The sequence below is a fragment of the Benincasa hispida genome, chromosome 3 (genome assembly GCF_027475165.1).
Source record: "Benincasa hispida cultivar pf3 chromosome 3, pf3_genome.v1.1, whole genome shotgun sequence".
Lineage (NCBI taxonomy): Eukaryota > Viridiplantae > Streptophyta > Magnoliopsida > Cucurbitales > Cucurbitaceae > Benincasa > Benincasa hispida.
In genome coordinates this window covers 39,167,875-39,177,353 of record NC_143480.1, presented here as the reverse complement: position 1 = coordinate 39,177,353, position 9,479 = coordinate 39,167,875, and the positions used below count along the sequence as shown (strand labels likewise).

The window sequence follows — 9,479 nt, the reverse complement described above, 5'->3', positions numbered from 1 at the left end:
TTCTCCGGAAACCTCGTGTGAACAATAACTTAAAAATAAAAGAAGAAAGAAAGTTTTTCACATCCCAAATAAATAAACATTCACGAGACTGAGTTAGACTTAATAATAATAATAAATAAATAAATGCAGACCACTATGCTTAAAATATTGACAGTTGCATTTAACCAAACTACTTAATTGTTCGAACATAATTTGAAATGCGAAAACTGAAGTAGGCGTGTAGCTTATATGAACTCAACTATTATTATTCATAAAACCAACTAATGTGAAGAATGAAGATTGCTTACACTCCAATATTCAAATATCGTAAAGAGCCTTATCAACATTTTTATGGGTCTCCAAATAGTTAGAAACTGATCGATTAACCTCTTGTCTCTTTCTTTTTTCACAAAAAATCCTTCATCTCTTTTATTCTCTCTCTGTAAATCTTACCTTCATCCTCCACCATTACCAACTTCAATGATTCCTTCATTGAGTCCCTTGTAAATGAACCATCCAATTGATTCTTTGGAACACAATAACCATATTCTTCTCTTCTAACAATCTCCCAATGATTCCTTGGTCCACTAGAAAGAGCAATAATACCAGAGCTTTTTCACTCTGAAATTCTTCTACAAGAGAGCTCTAACCAGAGTGCATCAAAAAACCACCCACTGACTCATACCCCAATATTTTCATTTGGGGCGCCCAAATGGTGCAAACAGCACCCCGTCCTTTGGTTCGTTCCTTAAACCCTTCAGGTAACTCAATCAAATCTGGGTCGGACAGTCCTGCCCGTGTCCTCAAAACCCAAAAGAATGGCAGTTCTGTTCTGATTTTTCCAACCCAAAAGCAATCTCTATCAGTTCATGTTGACTAGGGTTGGCCTCACTATCAAATGCCACGTAGACAACAGAAGCTTTGGGCTGTTTGTCGAGCCATTCTTTAATCGACTGCCATAATGGATTTTCATCCCCAGAATCGTACTCTGACGTTGGAAGTTGGCCAATCGGAAAAATGGTCTTACCGTATAAATCTCTAAGCAGTTGAATCCACTCATGTCCAAATTCAGGGCAAGCTCTCAGAACTATAGGCACAATTGCTTTAAATCTATATTGAATAAATTAACCTCAAATTGCCAAGAGTAATTAACATATCAGATTTTTTTGAGAGATTGATGATAGATGATGACTTAAGATGACTATTGTCTTTCTCAACAAAAACTTCAATGCCTTTAGTGAGATCTATCTAAATGGGATTCAAGAAAGACTGAATGCTTATAGTTTTGATATACTGAGGACCATAGTCCTAAGCTCTCTTTATATACTAGGTTTCCATTAAATCCTAATTAACTAAAAATGAACTTCTACTATTAAATGCATACTCAATTATAAATCTAGGGTCTTAATTAATTAGAACACACAATAGGGCCCAATCTCATACAATAACCCAAGTGTTAAAATATTAATCCACATACATAGCCCATACTTTAATTATACGTATTATTATTTAAAATACGTTTAACAATCTCCCACTTAAGCTATGTTTGTGTACCTAATGTACTTAAATCACATCAACCTTAAGCGTGCATAAACAAATTATCTCAATAATCGAAGTCCCCTTTAGTTCAATCTGGTTTATCTCCTGTATTAGCTCGGAATCAAGGCAACTTACGTCACTACCCTCATAACTAAAACTTCCTTGATCACCAATTCCAATACATTCAATGACATAAACCAAGTATGAATGGATAATATGGAAACTACATGCAAAGTGATCTAGATCATTCCTATTTCCTACTGGTCCAAATTCCATAGTGAGATCATTATTAAGAACTTTATGCTAAATCGCATTTACTAAACCAATGCATGATAAACAAGTTCAGATAATAAAACATAAATCATCAACTTTATTCTATATAAAAAAAATAAACAAAATAAGGTCAAAGAACATCCTCAATAAGAATTCCCACTAAACCATGGAATTAGAAAAGTGACTAACACCCATGTGAGCAACATGCTCATGAAAAACTTTAGGTGATAAACCTTTAGTCAATGGATCTGCCATCAACGCGTCTGTTCCTATGTATTCTATCAAAACTTGACCATTTTGAACTCTTTCTTTAACAACCAAAAACTTCACATCTACATGTTTTGACTTTGTATTACTTTTGTTGTTGTTAGAATACATTTCTGCCGATTTATTGTCACAAAATAATTTTAGTGGCCTTTCTATGTCAACCACTATCCGCAACCCAGTGGCAAAATTTCACAACCATATCCCATGATTGGACGCCTCATAACATGTTATAAACTCCGTGATCATGGTAGAAGAAGCCATAAGAATTTGTTTAACACTTTTCCAGAATACAACTTCTTCAGCCAACATGAAGATATAGCCTGAAGTGGATCGCAAAGTGTCTTGGCATCCAGCATAATCGGAATCAAAATACCCAATGATCTACAAGACTTCTGATCTTCGATAAGTGAACACATAATCGTTTGTTCTTTGTAAATACCTCATAACCCGTTTGGCATGTTGTGTAACTGAGTTCCCAGCTCCTAAATCAGACAAGTCCCCAAAAAGGTAGGCATGTTGAGTTGGAAATCTGGCCACTCTCACCCATACTAATCAAAGGATCGCTTTCAAAGGCAAGATTTCCAAAACACTTAGGATTGATGTCATGTCACCTATGGTCGTTTAGGTGAGATGTAAGTCTCCAGTATCAGTGGCGTTATATACAGAGACTAGTCATTTCGTGGTCCGATCTTATACAAACTCTTTGTATAGAACACCCCCACTCGCATGTCTCCACATGAAGGGTCAGGATCTACCATCTCTAGTAATTCATAACACTTGCAAACCTCTACAAAGCGGGTTGTATCTATAGTGTCACCAGGATCAGGTATCCCTTCTTATTCCTAATACTACAGACCTATTTAGGTTATCGCTTAAGGCATGATCCACTTGTATATCTCATATACATGCTTAAGTTTACATACAATAACTATGGAGCTTTGTTTATTGGATATGAGTAAATGCCAAAATAAAATAACTCTTATTTTATTCATAACAATGTGCACAGATTAAAAACTATGAGACTCCGGGAGAATTAGGACATCAATACCAACACTCCAGACTTCTGATCTCCAATAAATGAACATATAATCTTTTGTTCTCTGTAAATATCTCATGACCCGTTTGGCCGCTTGCCAATGATCCATCCTCGGGTTGCTCAAATATCTACTTAACACTCCAATTATGGATGCTTACATACTTGAGCGTACATTAGACTTCCGACAGTCAATGCATAGGGAACCTTCTGATACTCTCCTTAGTCTCGAGTATAGTTTTGGGACATGGACCTAAATGAAATTTATTACCTTTAGCAACCGGGGTATCTTCTAGTGCACAATCTTTCATACCAAATCTACTCAAAATCTTTTCACTGTAGTTCTTTTGTGAAAATTTCAAAATACCTTGAGAACGATCTCGAAGTATTTCAATTCCTAATACAAAAGAAACATCACTAAGTTCTTTCATCTCAATATTCTTTTTGAGAAACCTCTTAATATCATGCAATAAACCTGCATCATTACTTGCTATGAGTATGTCATCGACATATAACACCAGAAAGATAGATTTATTCCAACTAAACTTGTGATAAACACAATCTTCCACTATATTCACCTTAAAACCAAAGGAGTTAATTACTTCATGGAATTTTTTATACCATTGACAAGAGGTTTGCTTGAGACAATAGATGTATTTCTTCAATTTGAACATCATAGACTTTGAATTACCAGACACAAACTTTTCTGGTTGCACCATATAAATCGTCTTATCAATGTTCCCATTGAGAAACACAATTTTTATATCCATTTGGTGTAGCTTTAAATCAAAGTAAGCTTTCAGTGTCATGATTACCCTAAAAGTGTCTTTGATGAAAGCAGATAGAAAGTCCCTTTGTAATTAATACCTTCCTTTTCAGTAAAATCCTTTGCAACAAGACGAGTCTTATATCTTTCGATATTGCCGTGTGAATCCCTTTTAGTTTTAAATATTCATTTACAACCTATGCGTTTCAATCTTGATGGAAGTTCGACAAGTTCCCAAATGTCATTTTCTTTCATGGATTTTATTTTCCCTTTTATAGCATTTATCCACTTTTGAGAGTTAGAATTTTGTAGAGCTTGTTGGAAGTTGATTGGATCATCTTCAATTATGCCAACATCATTCTGATGTTCTTGAAGAAATACAATATAATCTTTAGGAATTGCATTTCTTCTTTGTCTAGTGGATCTGCTTAGTTGCACTTCTTGAAGTTGTTGAGTTTCAACTTCAAGTTCAACAATGGGAACTTCAACGTTGTCTTGTTCTATAATTGGTTCAATAGTGAAGTCGGGAATTGGAGCTTGAATATCATTTATAATCACATTAGGAAAATAAACTAATTCTTCTTCAAAGACAATTTTCTTTATGTTATTTTCCCCCTAAATTCAACATCTTCAAGGAATCTAGCATTTTCTATCTCAAATATTGATCTAAAAGTAGGATCATAAACTTGAAACCTCGAAAGCGCTCATGATATCCAATAAAATAGCCACTAATAGTTCTTAAGTTCGATTTTCTTTCATTAGGCCTGTAAGGCCTAGCCTTAGCTGGACAATCCGAGATGTGAAGATGCCTAATACAGGATTTTTTCTTTTCCACAACTCATAAGGGGTTTTAGCTACTGCTTTACCATGTATCCTATTAAGGATATATGTTGCAGTCTTTAGTGCCTCACCCTAGAGACATTCTAGTAAAGAAGAATGACTAATTATACTTTTTACCATATCCTTAAGTGTTCTATTTCGCCTTTCCACCACACCATTCACGCTGGATTTGCCCGACACAGTGTATTGCGGGACGATTTCGCATTCCTCTAGATTTTTGGCAAATGATCTTGGACGTTGTTCACTTGATCCATCATATCTACCATAGCATTCACCATCACGATTAAATTTGACAGCCTTAGTTTTCTTTCCAAGTTGAAGTTCAACTTTAGCTTTGAAAGACTTGAAAACGTCCAAAGATTAAGACTTCTCATAAATTAAATATAGGTATCCATATCGTTAATAGTCGTTTATGAACATAATAAAATATTGTTGTCCATTCTAAGAAGCCGTAGGTGCTTCTTGGAATGGACCACAAATGTTTGTATGTATTAGTTCTAAGATATCTGAGCATCTGTTGGCACCTAATTTTCTTATGTTTATCTATTTTCCCTTAATACATTCCACACAAACGTCAAAGTTATTTAAATCAAGGGAATCAAGAATTCCATCTGACACAAGTCTCTGAATTCTTTGTTTAGAGATATGACCTAAACACATGTGTCATAACGTAGCGGAATTCTCATTTAATTTACGCTTTGTATCATATGAATTAGATAATAGGATCTTGTTAAATGAAGCAAAAGAATCAAGCATATATAGATGATCAGTTAAAGAATCGGTACCAATAAGCTTGGAATCTCGAAAAAGACTAACTTTATTATTTCCAAAAGAAGAAGAAAAACCAAACTTGTTTAAACTAGAAATAGAAACTAAATTCCATCTAAATGACGGTACAACAAAAGTTTCATTCAAATCCAAATAACAATCGGTTTTTAAACGTAATAAAAAATTTCGTTTTGCCATTGTCCACATAGATGAATCTTTCAGCATCATTTGTTGGCCAGCTCCACAGGCAACCTTGCATTGATATACTTATACGAGTAGTAGCACCAGAGTCTACCCACCAAGTATCTATAGGTATAAAAGCTAAATTAACTTCAGAACAAACCAAAGTAAGAAGTTTCCCTTCTTTACACGTCATTTAGCGTACTTGAGACAATCTTCCTTTAAGTGATCTTCCTTTTTGTAGAAAATAAGGATTTTAAGTAGCCTAGTTCTTGCTCTTATTCTGTTGAGATGTCCCTTCTATAGAATCCGTAGATTTTCTTTTCTTCTTATCACGAAAGGCAGTTGCCAAATGAGCACTTCCTGTCATTTCTCTTTTAATACCATCTTCTTTTTGCACACATTGTGAGATAAACTCATTAATACTCCATTATCATTATGAGTATTATAGCTTATCTTAAACTGAGTGAATTGTGTATGAAGAGAGATACGTACCAAATGTATGAGTGAATTTTCATTTATCCCAATATCAAGTGTCTTTAATTTACCTGTGAGATTGGACATTTCCATAATGTACTTCCTTGTGTTTCCATTGCGCTTATACCTCATGGAAGTTAAAGATGTCAAAAGACTACTTGCTTCCCCTTTTTCATTTTTCACAAAATTTTTCTCCAAAATTTTTCTCAATTTGAGCAAAAAACTTATTGGCATTTTCAATTTTCGTGATAGAACCCCGAAAAGACTCTGGGATAGAGTGCTTAATGATCATCAGACACATGCGATTTGACCATTCTCACTTCTCTATATTAGTCGTATTCGGTTATTCCTTAGTAGAAGTAGGTTTATCGGTCTTTAATGCAAGGTCCAAATCCATACACCCGATAAGTATCTCTAGGCTTTCATTCCAAATCTTGAAGTTCGATCCATTCAACTTAGGGATTGAATTCAAATTTCCAAATATTTGAGTAAAACGAACTAAAACAATAAACAATAAAACATATACTCACAATTAAAATATAACAAAATAATTTCACATATGTAGTGGGCCCTATAACAAGATACCTAGCACAACATTGATGTTCAACCTTTGGGCAAAAACACCAACTGTAAATAGTACTTTCAGTGCAGTAATCAAAATAGTGACAATAAACTCTGTCAAAAAATAGCTTTTCTTTGGACCGACTCATGAATATGCACATCTTAATATTTCATAATTAAATTAATCTAAAAAACAGAGCTACTTTGGTAACATATTATTTTGACCAATTCAATCCAAAATATAAGACACAATAATATAATAATAATATTGTACAAAAAGAATAGAAGAAGAACACATATAGTCTTTACCAAAATTCACCCAATAATTGCATACACATAATACAATTACAACAACATAAATATATGTGAGTATCACCAAAGATCATCAATCAAATTTGAATTTAATTCAACAAAATTCAATCAAATTTAAATTTAAATTTACCACATTATCAATCAAATTAATGAAATTTAAATTTAAATTCACCAAAATATCAATCAAGTTTAAATTTTAATCCACAACATGATCAATTAATCTTGAATCCACAATATGATTAATCAAATTTAAACTTAAATTCACAAATGATTAATTTACACTTGAATCCAGAACATGATTAATCAAATTTATTCCTAACTCACAATATGATTAATCTAGTTTTAAATTTGAATCATCAATTAAACTTTAGATTCAAATTCATAAATTTATTAATTTAAAACTAGATTTAAATTCAATCCATTATCAACAATCAAGATCAAGAATCACCGGCAAAATCAATAAGAAATGTGGGCAAAAAATTCATAAAATTATTCTCTTCTCTATCGCAAATTTTAATCTCCAAACAGCAGTCGACACGGTATTCGTTTGTCAGATTCCATTGACGTAATTCAATGATACTTAAAAAAATGCTTTTAGACCATGTGTTTTTTTGTTTTCCCCGATTGAAACCCACAAAACCGAAGAACACATATGCTCTAATTCTTTTTTTTTTGGCCACTGAAACTTGATTACTTTTTTGAGAGAATCACCAAATTCATTGCACATAAGTCGCATTCTTCTGCCTATATATAATCGCCGCTCAACCTTGCATCTTGGCAAAAATTAACATCGTCGGTAATACCATGTTCGTGTGCAACAATTTTTTTTTTTTTTTTAATTATTTACATTCTTTAATCATCTTAACAAAAAAATTGAATCAAGATGAATGGTAAACAAATATAAACCGACAATCTAATATGAAAATTAAGTTCTACTAAATTGTCAAGAATAATTAACCTATCGAATTTCATTGAGAGATTGATCACAGCCTCACGATGACGATGACTTTAATATGACTATAATCTTCTTCAATCAAAACTCTAATGGGACCATAGCCTTAAGGACTCTTCCCATTAAACCCTAATTATCTAATGAACTTCTACCATTAAGTATATACTCAATTAGGAATCTAAGTTTTAATTAATTAGATTATATAATATGATCCAATTTAATAAAATAATAATGTGATAAAATATTAATTCACGTAAATTGTCTATATTTTAATTATATATATTATTATTTAAAATATGTCTAACAAAAACCGCGTAGTGAGAAGTGATCAAAATCAGAACTACGGTGGTAATACCAGTTACAGCGTAAAAATTCTTCTTAACTTCGAAGTGACGAAATGCTACAGTGGTGGGGAAGGGGATCCAGTCGGGAGGAATAGTGAAATCCTCGATATTCTTCCGATGGTCCCCTGACATAGGACCAACAAATGCTAGAGTTTCGGGAATGAAAATACTAAAAAAAGCTGTCTTAATCCGGAGATTGGGTCCGATCTCTTGACCGATCCAATAGGGAGCAAAGATGTATAAGATCCAATCTACATCGGAAGTTCGAAGAAAGTCAAAAAGGGGTTGTCTGAGGGTATGGAAGGCCTCCTTGAGAAACTGAACTTTGTCATAAGGGAGATCAATGGTGGCCTCTGCGTTTGGGGGCAGATTGTGGACTTGAGGAAGAGGAATTTTGACAAAGTTGAGAAAAGGATATAAATGGGGAGGGAGTTTGGGGGGGGGAACTGTCCATGTTAACGAAGGAGACACGGTGGACCCTTTTCAGCAATGAGTTTTGGCGAGTTCAAGAAAAGGAATCATTTGCCCAAAAGCGAGCCATGGGAACATTACTATATGGAGTTTCTTGTCGTCGGCCAGGGATGAAACGTTAAGAATGTTGGCCGTCGGCTGAAGCTTTTTGTAAACAACGACTAGTATGAATACTCCTAGTCCTTGGTGTGTGATCAGTATTCAGTATAGGTTCTTCTTATCCAAAATTTTAGTATTTCAAATGGCAATGTATGGACCAACAGGAGTCCATGTCACGAGTCTACTCTACTCCAAAACAAAATATTCGGATATTGAAGGAAGAGTTTCATAAAGTCATCTCTATTGTTTAGATTTGTAATTTAGTTGATTCTGGAAACCAAGACATATGATATAAACGGCATACTAATCTAATACTGGAAAGTGAAATTTCAGAGCATGTAAAACTTTAATGGGTTTGAAAAACCAACTTGGTGCTTCCTTATATCTATCCATCTCAATGCATTTAAGGTATAGTTCAATAAAATGTCAGAGATATTTTTATTTTTTTAAAAAATATTTTTTTTTCCTAATCTTTTTTAGGGACAATTGTAATTTTAATTAAAAAAAAAATTGAAAATTACGTGTCCTTAGATTTTGTTTTTTTACAAACATGTCAAAAAAAACTTTTGTCTAAAAATTTGATTGTTATGTGATTGCTATCTTTCTATATTATTGCTA

The 9,479-nt window shown here is 33.5% G+C and overlaps 1 pseudogene; it reads right to left on the bottom strand.

Moving 5' to 3' along the window:
• Window positions 1-297: 297 nt before the first annotated feature.
• LOC120073548 (UDP-glycosyltransferase 91A1 pseudogene) lies at window positions 298-8,954 on the bottom strand (annotated as a pseudogene).
• Window positions 8,955-9,479: the final 525 nt, after the last annotated feature.